This window comes from Phoxinus phoxinus, assembly GCF_949152265.1.
Source record: "Phoxinus phoxinus genome assembly, chromosome: 20".
In the NCBI taxonomy this organism is placed as follows: Eukaryota; Metazoa; Chordata; class Actinopteri; order Cypriniformes; family Leuciscidae; genus Phoxinus; species Phoxinus phoxinus.
In genome coordinates, this window is record NC_136895.1 from 22645586 (window position 1) to 22657563 (window position 11978).

The window sequence follows — 11978 nt, forward strand, 5'->3', positions numbered from 1 at the left end:
AAATGATTGTACGGTGGCCGAGAGAGCTCAACGCGCTGCAACTGAAGAAAACACATGCAAATAGAAAAAACACACCCGCAAATTAAGAAAACATCTTCATCAGTTTCACAACACATGTGTGCTCCAAATACTCACAACACAACCAAATACAGAAAGGCGCTGCAAAAGTTCACAACACAAACAAATACAGAAACGCGCTGCAAATAGAACAGAACACAACGGAAATGTTTCCGGGGAACACAATAAGTGACGGACCCGGCTGGTACGTGCTTATTGCTCGTGAGCATCCCTATGCCCTACACCCTTAGAAGGGCAGACGGCAGAGCCCTTGAAGTGGGGACTTTTTGGAGGGAGCAGGGCACTTGTGTGCCGTTATGTAGCCGCTTGGGAACGGACTTGATGAAGGGAGCAACGAAAGACAACGTAATTTCCTCATTATTTTCACCTGGGTGTTCCCATGACAACGCAGCGCGGTGTGCGTCAGCTGAATAGCTGTTCTTACCAGAAATATAGTTTTTTTGCTGTTAACATAACTGATGCAAATAAATATAGATTTTATACAACACAGTTTTTAAAATATGCGTTATATCTGTGTGTGAGTATCTCATATTTGGACCCTGCATTCTAACATTTCTTATGAAACTTATTTTAACGTAACATGACAAAATGTGTACAATGTAACTGATGTATAGATTAATATCTTTCCCTTGTGTTCTTTTTCTCTATCTTTTATTTATTTATTTATTTATTTTAGTCTTCAGCTCATTGTTCTTATCTGATTAGTATTCTTATAACATAGAACATATTGTAAATACATTTTGTATATTGTATACAAAGTTGTATGTCATAAACGTGTCATCTCTGTATGTTTTGCAAAAAATAAAAATAAAATAAAATAAAAAGTAGACAGTTATAAGCAGTAAGAACCAAGCACGTACCAGCCGGGTCCGTCACTTATTGTGTTCCCCGGAAACATTTCCGTTGTGTTCTGTTCTATTTGCAGCGCTTTTCTGTATTTGTTTGTGTTGTGAACTTTTGCAGCGCACTTCTGTATTTGGTTGTGTTGTGAGTATTTGGAGCACACATGTGTTGTGAAACTGATGAAGATGTTTTCTTAATTTGCAGGTGTTTTTCTATTTGCATGTGTTTTCTTCAGTTGCAGTGCGTTGAGCTCTCTCGGCCAACGTATGATTGGCTATATAAAATTAGCAATTATAAAAAGTATCCGGCAATATATCAATAATGCAAATAGCTCCGATATGCATTAAAACCTAAACACACACACACACACACACACACACACACACACACACACACACACACACACAAAACAGGTGAATGTAATGTACATGCACACTTGAGGTTAAACTGTCAACAATGCTTTTCTTGTGCAAATTACTTTTTTTCTTATTTGGCAGATGCCGTGATGACCAACTTCCCAGCAGCAACAGAGTTTTATATTTTATTATCTTAAGTTGTTGTATTTTTAATATTTGTTAAATATTTTTAATATTTTTTAATAACATTTTTATGTTTTGATCTTTTTGTAAGTTGTCTAAGTTGTTAATGTTCTTTTTTTAAATAAAACCTTTATATTTAACTTGTTTGGATGGATTGTCATTTGAGAACCCATTATATTTGAGTGAAAAGAATCATTTAGCATCATTTTGTTGTCTATTACATGTACATGTAGTCGTTTAATAGCCGCCTAATTGATGACATGTCTATTCTTGGGCTATGGTTAGACGTCTTATTCTTGGGTTATGGTTAGACGTCTTTTAGATTTTCACTGACAGCCCCAATTTAGCCGTGTTTTAGCCTAGACGTCTGCGCTGTGTTTTGACGGCTATTAGCACAAAATTGCTTGCTGGGTGATTACATGATTACATTTGTCATCCATCAAAACTTTACTGGTGAGATACTTTTGCTTTATTCAACCCATTCAGACTAGTCCTGACAGCAATGGCTCGATATAGAGAACATTGCCCATTTCAAGATTTGAGGACGCTGATTGGTTACATTTTATGTCATTATCTTTAAGTGTTCACAGCAATTGGCTAAACTTTTACATAAACCCGCCTTCTGTGTGCGATTTCTCTGTCGCCCCAGAGCTGAACGTAATATCAATTTATATCATTTATTATAATATGAATTAATTATTATTATAGTTTTGTGTGTCTGGCCCTAGCGCCCTCTGTTGACCAGCCACCACTGAGAGTTGGTTCACTAAGAACTGAGGAACAACTGATGATGGCACGTGTAACAAGTAGAATTAGGTACTGCGCCTTTAAGGTGCAACGCACTCTGTTAATCCCTCTCTCAGAGTGGGCAGTCGTTATGAGAAGCGCGAGCGGTGAACGTCGCATGTATGTGTGCAAGCCGTTTTATTATTTCTGATGTTTATTTTTATTAAGTAACGCAAGTTGTTGTTAGTGTTTTGCAAACTGCCCATGTGTGCGTGGGATCGACGACGGCGCTGATAATAAAACACCACTGTGGAATATCAGTCTTACGTGCGTCTTTGCTTACACCTGACTACAACCATTTGGGCAAGCTATCCGGCCACCCTTATTTAAACAAAAGCGTTACAAGTGGCGCCCGAACATTTTGTCTCTGGCCTCGGATCGGACCTTTGGAATTGTCGATCGAGGATATTATCTTTTGTTGTGGATTTATGGACATTTTTGCCCACGCCGAATCTCCGGAAAGCACGTGAGATTCGTTCGGACACGTGAGATTCGTTCGGACACGTGAGATTCGTTCAGGCACGTGAGAATCATTCTGGTACGTGTTTCGAATCATAAAAGGAGTCATCGGTTCATCAGCGGGTCAATAAAACCGTTCAAGGGTTTCAACTGTTTAAAAAAAAAAAAAAAAAAAAAAAACATGTTCTGGCTTGGACGATAGACTGTTAATGAGTTGGACAAATACCGTGAACACTGATTGTATCTTGTTTCGCAATTGACTGATTCATCTGAATCTTACCGGGATTCGAACTGGAATTCCGTGTTCACAGCGTCATCAGAACTGTTCAACAGGTTTGCCATAAAAGCTCACATATATATATGTGATGTTTTGTGATTCCTTTGTAAAAAAAAAAAAAAAAAAAAAAAAACTTATATTGTTGAAAAGGTTTTCCTGACTCATTAAGAGAAACATAAATTTTTTTTCCTTTCTTTTTTTTTCTTTGTTGATGCTCTGAGGTTGACAAGTGGAAAAAATTAAGACCATTTTACTTCCATCATTGTTGTCATAATGTGAAAGTGGTGACAATTGTTGACTTTTGTTGAAAACTGCATAATTTACGGTTTTACTGAAATTACTGCATAACATAGGTTTTTAATATTGCCTATATTGAACATAATGGCTAAATATGTGCATGGTCTGACAGATATGACTGACCTGACTTTACCATTTGAGTCTGAGCCTAGGAGGAGAGCTCCAAAGCCGACTATCTGCCTGGAGACACAGGTTGAGTCGCTAAGGACTGAAGTAGCAGTGCTGCGAAAATGCTTAAAGGAGTCCCTTGATCTGCAGAGAGGTATGATTGACGATTACACTCAAAACATGTCCGCAGCAGCTTCAAACCCGTTACCTGCACGAAATGGTCCAATTTCCTCTTCCACTCCATATGCCCAGGCCAAACCTGTTCACGTCATGCCAAATATTTCAGCGACAGCCTTTGGTTGCAACATAGCGCCTGAAAATGCAACAGACTTTTCTCACACTTCTTCGCTGCTTAATAGCACAACTAGAGCGTTAGCTTCAGTCTTGAATCAGTCAAAACTTGAGCCACCTGTGTTCAGAGGAGATGGAAAAGTTCAGCCTGAGGATTGGCTTCAGCTTGTGGAGGTATACAGAACCTCTTTGGGGCTGAGTGACGCTCAGATCCTTCTCGAATTACCTCGCTTCCTAGCCAAAGAGCCCAGGAAATGGTTTTCAGTATTGAGTGAACACATAACAGCCTGGACACAATTCCGCACTCTTTTTAAAAGTGTGTTTCTTCCATTGGACAATCAAGAGCGCATCTTGAGAGGCATCCTTGACCGTGTTCAAGCGCCTGATGAGCCTTTTCCAACATTTGTAGCGCATCTATTGAGCGAATTCAAAAAGCTGAAGTCTCCCCCAACAGAACAAGATCAAATTGAACTGATTTGTAAGCATGCATTGGAGCGGTACAGAGTCGCGATTTATGGTACAGAGATCACGTCAGTCATTGACCTCCTGATGCGGGCACATGAGCTCCATTCTGTTCTTGGCCCAAACAGCCGTAATGAGCCCCCGCTACCAATGAAGGAACAAGCACGTGAACTTTACTGCTTTAAATGCTCCGAACCTGGTTTCACGTCCCGAAATTGTCCGAACTGTAGCTTTGTGCCACAAGCAGATGTTTTCCCGGGTGTTACAAAGCAGAACTCACGAACAGGAAATGGAACGCCAGGTCGTAATCAGAGTAGCGAGAACCAAAACAACAACAGGGGTGAGCAGGAAAATACATTTGACCAGCAGAAGGGAAACTTCAGGGGAGGGAGGACATTTCACAGGGGCAATCCTCCCTCCAGAAGGTAAATATGCCCCAAAATTCTCCGGCGTCCACACTTGAGACACTCATCCTGGGTCATGTGGAAGACCCGGCTTCTTCTTCATTCTGGAACACCCCATTCATTGTCAAAGTAAACCTCTACAGCAGAGCAGTTGATGCAGCTCTTGATACAGGCGCTTCCCTTTCTGCAATTGGGACTAATATCATTTCTGGCATTCCAGGAAGCTCTGAAAAAGTGCACCCTTGGTTATCGCCCCCCATTCAATTGGCTAACAGAGCAACTTGCAGCCCAACCGGCGTCATTTGGCTGAATATTGGATTCCAAGGGAAACGGTTTTACCATAGATTTGTTATTGTCCCTGATCTCGCTTCACCCCTTATCTTAGGGATGGATTTCATGTTAAGAGCGGCAGTCAACATTCATATTCCATCCAGGACGGTAACCTTATGTGACACCGTTGCGCCAGAAACATGTGAACTAGCGGATGAATGGATGGAGTCTACAGCGGTAGGGCGCATGATGTTCATGGGTGTCCAAAAGACTGACTTAAATGAGAAAGTCGAGGAGGCATGTTTAGGACAGGGACAAAAAGCGCAGTTCCTTGCCCTGGTGGAAGATTTTTGGTGCATGTTTGATGGTCACTTGGGCAATACGTCACTGGCAGAGCACATGATCGATACCGGTAGGGCGAAGCCTGTCAATTTGCCACCTTACCGTACTTCCCCTGAGAAAAAGCAGATAATTGAAAGCCAGATAAAACAAATGCTGGAGGAAGGAATTATTGAACCGTCATCAAGCCCGTGGGCTGCGCCGGTCGTGATCGTAAAGAAACCTTGTGGAGAACCCAGGTTCTGTGTTGATTACAGGGGTCTAAATCAGCTCACACTGAAAGATTCATATCCTCTACCCAGGGTGGATGAATCATTAGACTTTCTGTCCCGTGGGAAATTTATTACCACACTGGATCTATCTCGAGGGTATTGGCAAGTGTCCGTTGAGGAAAAGTCTAGACCAAAAACTGCTTTTATATCTCACTGTGGCCTATTTCAGTTCAAAGTCCTTCCCTTCGGGCTCAGCAATGCCCCCGCTACATTTCAAAGGGTCATGAACACTGTCCTCGCTGGCCTGACTTATAAATGCTGTGCAGTATACTTGGACGATATCGTAATAGCTTCACCGACCTTTGAAGAACACCTTGAAGACCTTCGGGAGGTTCTGTTGAGACTGCAGACAGCAGGTCTCTCTCTAAAGCTGAGCAAATGTCAGTTCTGTCTAAGTGAGCTCATATTCCTTGGCTACCGTGTCACACCAGAGGGTATATCACCAAACCCGGCAAAAGTAAAGGCGGTGACTGAGTTCAGAACACCAAAAGACACAAAGGATGTCAGAGGATTCCTTGGCCTTACAGGCTATTATCGACGCTTCATCCCTGGCTATGCGAGTAAAGCAGAACCACTTTTCCGTCTCACCCGGAAAGAAACACCGTTCTGCTGGGATGAAAGTTGCCAGGCTGCTATGGATTTCTTGACAAAGTGTCTCACGTCAGCACCAATCTTATGCTTTCCAAATTTCACACGGCCATTCTATGTACACACGGACGCTTGCGACCTGGGTCTTGGTGCGGCCCTAATGCAAAAAGACGACATGGGACGAGATGTTGTGGTGGCTTTTGCAAGCAGAACTCTACACAAGGCTGAGAAACCCTACTCGACGCCTGAAAAGGAATGTTTGGGAGTGATTTGGGCTCTGGAGTACTTTAGACCCTATGTAGAGGGCCTGCATGTGACGGTCTACACAGACCATAATAGCCTGAGATGGCTGATGAATCGCCCAAACCGTTCAGGACGTCTAGCGAGATGGTCCTTACGCCTGCAGGACTTTGATTTTAATATTGTGCATAAGCCAGGTGTTCAAAACAAGGTCCCAGACGCTTTGTCCCGCAACCCAATTCAGTGCGAGGCTGCCCCAATAGACATTCTGCCAGATTATGCAATCATTGGGGGGATGGATCTCCGTAGCCTGTCCTCAGTCATGCTGACAGACAAAGCACAGTTGAAGCAATTACAGGAAAATGACCCAGTGGTCAGTGACCTTATATGTGCCCTTAACAGTGCCGGAAAAGAGGATGTGGATGAAAAGTATGTCATTCAGGACGGTTTGCTGTATATCAGAGACTCTAAAGTGACTTGTGGACTACATCCAATGAAACAGCTCAAATTTTACGCGCCTACATCCATCAGAGGTGCTTTGTTAAAATACTACCATGACCACCCTACTGCTGGACACCTCGGAATTACAAAAACATTGACCAGGCTGAAGATTAGGTTCTTCTGGCCAAAAATGACAGAGGATGTGCAGAGATACGTTACCTCATGTTCCGTGTGTCAATTGACAAAGCCTAGTCAAAAGAAACCAGCGGGTCTGATGGTCCCAATCAAACCACAAAAGCCCTGGGAATACACTGGAGTAGACTTTGTGGGCCCTCTCCCTCGGACGCAGAGTGGAAATGAGTATATTCTTGTGTTTGTCGACTACTTCTCAAAGTGGGTAGAAGTAAATGCAGTCAGAACAGCGACAGCGCAAGTTGCTGCAAGTAAGTTCCTGAGCGAAATCTTTGCCAGACACGGTGCACCGACTTACCTGATTTCAGACCGTGGCACACCATTTGTGAGTAACCTCTTCGAGGATGTGGTGGCCGCCCTGGGTACAGAACACAGGTTGACTACGGCATATCACCCACAGACAAACGCTACGGAAAGGGTGAACCGTACCTTGAAGACAGCCATTCGTGCATACGTGGGGGACAAACACACCTCATGGGACAGGTACATACCTCAGATATGTTTCGCTCTTCGTACTGCGCCACATGAGAGTACAGGCCTGTCACCGTCTATGATGTTGTATGGACGTGAGCTTGAAACTCCACTGGATTTGATCACACAACCGAATGTTGAGGGAGTGGATGACCCGGATGTAACATACCCGGAGAATTTGAGAGCTTCCTTACAAGACGCTCATGATCACGCCAGAGTAGCTCTAGAGGAAGGACATGAACGTAGGAAACGATATTATGACCTAAAACGGCGTTCGGTTTCTTATGTTGTGGATGATCTGGTTAGAGTGAAAACACCCCCAAAGTCTAATGCAGTAGCAAACTTTACAGCCAAGCTGGCTCCAGTATACTCTGGTCCATACAGGGTCTCAAAAGTACTGTCTGATGTTAACTACAGGCTGGAAAAAGTCGATACTGGAGAGGATGTTGGTGTGTTTCACGTTGTGAACCTTCAGCCCTTTCACTCATGGAATACTGCTTTGTCCAAACAGAAACTCTCTGATAATTGTGACAATAGACAATCATGGGATGAAGGTGCCTCTATCCAAAACGGGCCTGGAGAATCTCACGATACTGCCTTAAGTGTTGCTGGAGACTGGTTGGCCGAACTGCCCAATGACGTTTCCTCAGAAAGCTTACCTGAACAGACACTTGACGGTGCTGTTTTTGCAGACACAGAGTACTCTGACATGAGACGTGACTTTACCACTCCCAGATTTGACACAAATGACCCGTTCCAGGGTACTGACCGTTATAACTTGAGACCGAGACCGAACCCCAGAATTACTTCTGACTGGACAGTTAATAGGTGGACTAACCCATATCATACACGCAAGATTGAAGTTCAGTAAGGAGAGATGAAACAATGGTTTTGTTTTGTCGCTTGTTGTTTATTGGCAAATGTTCATGGTTTGATGTTTTGAAAAAAAAAAGTTATTCCATATGTGGGGGTTGCACACAGGTTTTTTTGTTTTATTGAATTTAAGTGCAATGTACAGATTTGTGGGACTGTGCGGGTTGTGCATTATTTTAGTTTTTCTCACCCTGTAACACCTTTTCAACTGTGGCATGTATGTATGGTTGTTAAGTGAAACAGTAATGCTCCCTGGTTGTGTACGGCTGGGGTCAGCCTTTATTTGACAGGGGGGAATCTGTAACAAGTAGAATTAGGTACTGCGCCTTTAAGGTGCAACGCACTCTGTTAATCCCTCTCTCAGAGTGGGCAGTCGTTATGAGAAGCGCGAGCGGTGAACGTCGCATGTATGTGTGCAAGCCGTTTTATTATTTCTGATGTTTATTTTTATTAAGTAACGCAAGTTGTTGTTAGTGTTTTGCAAACTGCCCATGTGTGCGTGGGATCGACGACGGCGCTGATAATAAAACACCACTGTGGAATATCAGTCTTACGTGCGTCTTTGCTTACACCTGACTACAACCATTTGGGCAAGCTATCCGGCCACCCTTATTTAAACAAAAGCGTTACACACGGTTTGATCTTCACTGATCAATCAGAGGAATGGGGCGTTTCGTTTACACTCACAATATTCAAATGCCTTAAGTACTCAAGTTATTACAAGTAATTTGTTGACTCTTTGTGTAGAAAATCCTGCTGTGATCTGAATGAGTCTTAATAAGATCACCTGTGGTCCCTTACTAATTATGCTTCAGTCTCCACTTGTTTGCACCAAGAAACTGTCATTCAGACAAGGTCTGTGTGGAATTGTTGACCGTTTGTTTAGTTTAAAGCATTATGTGTCATTATACATTTATATATAATATTATATGTTGAATTCTAGTTATGTTTAGTTTCTCTTTGGCATTATATTCATTTGATTTCTAAAGCTGATTTCAGATGTACAGTATGATTTAAGATTTGCAAATGTGTTTGTATTTTATTAATGGTTTTGTTTATGAGTTTTAGAAACCAACAATTACCATCACTGCCATCTGAGAAATGTCTAGTCCTACATGTCAAGTCAAATAAACTGTGAAAAGTAACTGGTGATGACTGAATGAGTTTTAATGGACCCACCATTCCAGTAGCAACAGCCAAATCAGCCTAGAATTCCTGCTAAATGTTTACACTTTGAATGTCTCTAGATGTTTTTGTTGTTCTTGGAAGAACCCTTACAGTGGGTATTTGGACAACACAAAACTCTTTATTCATTTTTCTACCTCTGAACAAAAAATTAAATTAAAGCTAAATTCATGTTTTTCATTTTTTGGATGAAAGAAGAAAAAAAACGAAAAAGGAGGCATTTTATCCTTTTTTACTTATGATATTAAATAAAAAAAAACTAATGATATACGGATTCAATCCTATAAAACAACTGATTGAGTAAAAGCAATCTGATGTATAATTGTCATACAGAATAGCTAATATATATACTATCATAACTGCAATGTGAACTTAAATATTTAATTTTAAGATATTTGAAAAAAAAAAAAAAAAAAGAACGTTACTAACTGTATATGTCTGGTTTAAAATATTTTCGATTTCGCATAACAAAAACAGCATATTGAAAAACGTATCAGCATGTTAGCCAATAAAATAAATCAAAATAGCCTACTGCATTTCCAGGGAAAATATTACTAATATCTACAGTAAATATTTTTTAGCAAAGACAAACGCTGGTAAAAATGTTAACTATATAGTTTTATGCTAATAATTCATTGATACACTTTCTAACACAGCGTGTGACCAAAAAAACACACATGAAATACCTTTGGTAAGTTTGGTTGGCCACCATCTTTTGACGAGTCACTCTTCACTGACACTGAATGTATGCCCCCTTTAAAGACAGAGTGTGTTAAAGACATGGTCTTAAATATTTACATTTTAATAACATATTTTTATTACGTTCTTTGACACACACACACACACACACACACACACACACACACACACACACACACACACACACACACACACACACACACACACATTATCTGTCTAAGTGTAAATTTAAAAATATTTTTCGATTTCGCATAACAAAAACAACAGCATAAACGAAGTTAAAATGTAGAAAAACCTACAGAAACATATATTTTTTTCAATAACTTGTCAGTAATTTTCACTTTCACCTTCATGACTTAGGCCTATAAATCTGTAACTTCGCACTTACATAAAGTATGAAATCCATACTTTACTCCCCCAATTAATTGTAATCGAGAAAGTATCAAAACTTACTTGCAGTCTTGTCCACTAAAAAGTGATTTTATAAGTAGCCTAGCCTATAAAACACTAATTTGTGGCCTGTCAGCGCGCGTCACCAACACATTCTCCAAATCTCTCGCAGGTGGAGTGATGGTTCTTGCAGGTGTGGAGTAATATCCGGTTCGTGAACGAATCGTTCTTTTGAACCGGTTCTTTTTAGTGAACCGGTCGAACCAGTAGGCTAGCCTACACCAAATCGGACTGAATCGTTCAACATTTCGCGTCTTGAGTAAGCGCTGATCCCCAAGTTACTAAAGTTACTCACTTTCGAACATGCCTGACTGTCCGACTCGAAATAAATCAATATTCCGGAGTAGCCTATATTTTATTCCAGTAAATCCAACAAACAATTCAGTGAACTGAGACATGCTGTGGTGAGAGAACTGATGAGCACGAGCAGCTACTGAGCATGCGTGTAGGCTAAATATCGAACGAACTTTTTCCTTTCGGACACGTTCGACATGAGAACCGATGAGGTGGTAATTTTTTTTCAGAGGGACTATTAATTGTTGTATTTAACTTAAGTTATGATTACAAATTACTTTATTTGAATGCGTTTTATCTGCCGTGTTAATACAATTGACGTAATTTACGTGAGGACGTAAAAGAACTGGTTCACGGAAAAGAACCGGACATTGAAACGAACTGTCCGAAAGATCCGGTTCGCGGGGAAAAAACGGACTTCCCATCACACTTGTGGATGAAATATAAATAAATGACCGAAAATATTAAACTTGGGTCGGTGCAAAATGACGGGACACACATTAATCAAATCCAACGCTTTCTCTTGGTATCTCCGTTTTCCCTAGTTACTTTCGTTTTCGTCTTCTTCTTGGGTTTTACTGGCGGGTGTTTACCGCCACCTGCTGGAGCGTGACTATTCTATCTACTACACATAGTTCAAAATCCTGTTTAAGGCGAACTAATAAATACTATAAGTAATAAAATATACCATACTACAAACTATTTAGAAAACAAATTATAATCTTCCCATCCAACAGTTTGTTGGTTCCATCATTACTTTGCCTGACTGATGGTCATAAATACACTTCACATGTGATGAATTCAAACTGCAGATCAATTTTACGTTGTATTAGAAGACTGATGCAGCATTACATCCTAAATCAATAAACACTATAATTATACGAGTTTTACTTTTTGTGTTTATGATGAAATCAAATGTGCACACCGCACATGTGTCCAAAGCTGTCCTGAATCAAACCCCAGTCTCATCCCTCTGCACATTTTCCTATAAAAATAAAGATAAAAAGCACATAAATAAAGTTAGGCTGTATATAAAAGTTAAATAATATTTGTATTCAATTTGGTTGCCCATTTTAAACACAACATGCTTCTCTATAAAGAGGAAAAAGACTTTACTTAA

The 11978-nt window shown here is 40.8% G+C and overlaps 1 protein-coding gene across 1 annotated transcript in view; it reads right to left on the bottom strand.

Annotated features, from left to right (window-relative positions):
- Positions 1-11428, bottom strand: part of LOC306988936 (NACHT, LRR and PYD domains-containing protein 3-like) — a 35944-nt gene extending 24516 nt beyond the window's left edge. Inside the window, exons 1-2 of the mRNA XM_079594162.1 lie at positions 10568-11428; positions 10102-10169 (exon numbers count right to left, since the gene is read on the bottom strand). The gene's annotated coding sequence lies outside the window, so the exon portion shown is untranslated. The remainder of the gene's footprint in view (positions 1-10101; positions 10170-10567) is intronic.
- Between the last annotated feature and the right edge of the window lie 550 nt (positions 11429-11978).